This window comes from Hypanus sabinus, chromosome 6, assembly GCF_030144855.1.
Source record: "Hypanus sabinus isolate sHypSab1 chromosome 6, sHypSab1.hap1, whole genome shotgun sequence".
In the NCBI taxonomy this organism is placed as follows: Eukaryota; Metazoa; Chordata; class Chondrichthyes; order Myliobatiformes; family Dasyatidae; genus Hypanus; species Hypanus sabinus.
The window spans coordinates 21958262-21962290 of NC_082711.1; the positions used below are offsets into that span (position 1 = coordinate 21958262).

General features: G+C 41.7%; 1 non-coding gene across 1 annotated transcript; it reads right to left on the minus strand.

The window, feature by feature from the left end:
- Nucleotides 1-514: 514 nt before the first annotated feature.
- trnam-cau (transfer RNA methionine (anticodon CAU)) lies at nucleotides 515-586 on the minus strand. Its single transcript has one exon. It is a non-coding gene; the product is annotated as a tRNA-Met (tRNA).
- Between the last annotated feature and the right edge of the window lie 3443 nt (nucleotides 587-4029).

The following is a 4029-nucleotide window of genomic DNA, read 5'->3' on the forward strand; positions in this document are numbered from 1 at the left end:
TCCCTCTATTCTCTGAACTTCCATGAACCTATCTAAGAGTTCCACTGCCACCCCAGGAAGCACATTCCAGGCACTCAGCACTCTGTGTTAAAATCTTGCTCCACACACCTGGTTTGAACTACACTCCTCTCTGTTTAAATACATGCTGTCTAGTATTAGACATTTCAAATACTAAAAGGAAATAAGAGCATGAGCAGGCCATTCAGCCCCTCAAACCCTGCCTGCCATTCAATATGGCTGATTTATGTTGGCCTCAACTCAACAGGTGTGACTCCATCCACATTTCTGACATGCGTGAGTATGCTCGCCTACATGTACTTGACCTCCCTGTCCCTGGGGAAAAAGGCTGTGCATTCAAAACACCTCATGATTTTATATACCTGTAGAATGGGAGCTCCCAACCTTTTTTTTTTTTTTTTTTCTTTTTTTTTAACTGTGAGAAGCACGACTCTGTTATAATAAAGGGCGACCGTTTTTCACCTATTGCTCAGTCGATTAAAAAGAAAACGCAACCTAGCAGAGGATGGTTTCGATCCATCGACCTCTGGGTTATGGGCCCAGCACGCTTCCGCTGCGCCACTCTGCTAATGACAATGCAAGCTCTCGCGCACAGCTCTCCCAACCTTTTGTATGCCATTAACTGAGGGGTTCATGGAGCTCAGGTTGGAAGATCACCCTCATTCTCTGACGCTCCAATGAAAAATATCCCAATCGGCTCAGTAGCCATGGCCCAGCTAGACAAAGATCAAAGGTCAAGAGTCTACTTCAGTCACCAGGTACGTTAACATACATTAGGGTTCTGCTGTGATGTGTTGGCACGACTTGAAACAAAAAAAATACAACAATTATCAGAATAAAAATCATTTAAAAATAAAGTTAGATATTAAAAGTACAGATATGGAATAAAATGCACATAAATAAATGAATACCAGCATGTATTTACAATATAAGCAACATGAGAAAAAGTGGTTTAAAATGTTTACAGTGCAGTGACTGAGGTAATAGATAGAGGGGGGTTTGCTATTAAACTAAAATGGTTGATCAGATTAACTGCCTAGGGGAATAAGTTTTTAAAATGGCATAAAGTATTTTGTTTTAATGGGTCTATAGTGGTTTCCTGAAACAAACTTTCGGAAAAGTAAGTTTATTGGGCGTGTAAAGACTTCAATGATTTGATTCAATGCCAGCACCTTTGTCTGGGACGTATACACATCTTAGAGTGAAGGTAGAAGGCGGCCAATGACCTTTCCAGCTGACCTGACAGTTTGCTGTGGCTTTCCTATATTGTGAGAGGATGCTGCACCAAACCAGACAGTAATGGCCGATGTGAGGATGCTTTCTGTGATGGCAGTGGAGAATTGAAAGAGTTTGTTCTGGGGTTACTCATTGAATAACGGTACCAGGACCTTTCTGCCCCTGAACTTGAGCCAAATGTTTCTAGATACAGCACACTGTGTAAGCCCCATCAGGATCAGCGTTGACCCTGCAATATTGTTTAATCCTTTGCACAAATCACCATTTGTAATGTATTTATCTTCCATTTCGTAAATTTCTGTAGATTGGCTGTTGGCTCTTTAAGCAGCACATGGAAAGGTAAAATCCAGTTGGATGTTAACATGTTTTAGTGGAACAAGACGTTATGTGAAGTGCTCCTATTAGCATCCCATCTAATAAACTCAGCTAACAAAATTCCATCCAGTATCAAAGGCAATAAGCAGCTTTATAAGCCTGAAAATGAGCCTCTGTGATGATGTGTTTAATCCGTTTAAAATATATGTTTTTGTAGAGAGAGCTATTTGAGATTTCATCTAATAATTTTAATCTCATCAACTTTAAGCTTTATTATTTCAAAGCAGGTTGGTGGTGTGATATTATCACAGTGGGTGCACTGTCTTGCTTTTCTTTCCTTTCTCTTTCTCCCATCCTGTCCAAGGTGCTTTCGCCCTGGGGGTGGAGTCCAGTGTTTAGAGACCCCAGCCTCACCAACACAGTGACAGAGTTTTAAAGCATGGTAACAGGCCCTTCCGTCCAAACCTAAAGGTTCAAAGTAAATTTAATTATCCAAATATGTACAGTATAGTCCACCATATGCTACCCTGATTCATTTTCTTGCAGGCATTCACAGTAGAACAAAGAAGTACAACAGAATAATGAAAAGCTAAACACAAAGATGGACAATTATTGTGCAAGGGAAGACAAAACTGTGCAAATGCAAAATAAAATAAATAGATGATATTGATAATCCTGAGAACACAAGTTGTAGAGTTCTTGAAAGTAAGCCCATGGGTTATGGAATCAGTTGAGTGTTGAAGTGAGTGAAGTTATCCACTCTCGCCTAAGAGCCTTGATGGTTGAAGTCAGGGTAATAACTGCTCTTGAGCCTGGTGGTGTGGGACCTGAGGCTTCTGGGCTGCCTTCCTGGTGGCAGCAATGAGAAGAAAGCTGGATGGTGGGCACCCTTGCTGAGCGATATTGCTTTATTGTGGCAGAGCTCTTTGTAGATGTGCTCAGTGGTACATCTCAATCAGAACACCCATCCAAGCTAGTCCCATTTGTCCATATTTGATCCATACCCCTGAAAACTTTTCCTATCAGGGAAAACTGCCAGAAGTTTATAAAGTTATGATAGGTGCAGATATAGTAGACATTTCCACAGGGGAAGTACTATACTTACATGGATTTAAGGGTGGGGTAGTGGTGGAATTTGACACAGCACTTAGATAGGCACATGAATTTGCAGGAAAAAGATGAATCAGAAATGGATCATGTGCAGGCAGAAGATATTTACCAGTTCAGCAATGTGTTTGGAGCAGACATTGTAGGCCAAGAGGCCTGTTCTTAGGCTGCACTGTTTGACGCTCTGTCTACAGTATGTTCCTGTCCAAATGTCTTCTAAATATTCCTGCCTCAACCACTTTCTTCCCTTCTTTAAGATCATTGAGTCAGTAGGAGAGGGTGGGATGAAGGAAAATTAAGATACTGGCTCAATTGGTAGCATGATTCCTTTTGAAGGTTCTCACAGAATAATAGAACTATGGAAATTTATATGAGTATGTGATAGAGAGAGAGAGAGAGACAGACAGACAGAGAGAGAGAGAGAGAGAGATAGTAAGGTTAGGAATAGAATGATGTCACAGATAAATGCAAGGCTGAAGAATTGGAGCAGGCGGCAGGGATTCAGATTTCTGGATCATTGGAACCTCTTCTGGGGGAGTTGTGACCTGTAAAAAAGGACGGATTACACTTGAATCCGGAGGGAGGGGCAACATCCTTGCAGGCAGGTTTGCCAGAGCTGTTGGGAGTAGCTTAAACTAATATGACAGGGGGTTGGGAATCTGTACGATAGAGCTGAGGATAAGCCAGCAGGTTTACAAGTAGATGATGTAATATGTTATATGAACGTAAGGAAGGACAAGCCAATGATTGGGTACAACTGCAGACAGAACAAAGAGGCAAAATTCATAACGGTGAAAAATGGCTGACTGAAGGTGCTGTATTTAAATGCACGTAGCATTCAGAATAAGGTGGATGAACTTATGGTGCAAACAGAGATTGATCTGTATGAAGTTGTGGGCGTCACTAAGTCGTGGCTGAAAAAAGGTCGTAGTTGGGAGTTCAACATCAAAGAATAAACTTTGTATCGAGAGGACAGCTGTAATAGGGGACTTCAATATTCCAGAGGACTGTTTTTGGACCGCAGGAGAGGGAATTTGTTGAATGCCTATGAGGTGGCTTTTAAAAGCAGCTTGTGCTGGAGCCTACTTGGGGAAAGGCCATCTTAGATTGGAAGTTGTGCAATTACCCAGATCTTATTAGGGAGCTTAATGTAAAGGAACCCTGAGGAGACAGTGATCAAAATATGATTGAATTCATACTGCACTTTGAGAGGGAGAAGTATAAGTCACATGTATCAGTTATCGCAATGGAATAAAGGGGATTACAGAGGCATGAGAGAGGAGCTTGCCCAGGTGGATGGAGGAGGAGACTGGTGGGGATGATGACAAAGTAGAGGTGGCTGAAGTTTCTGGG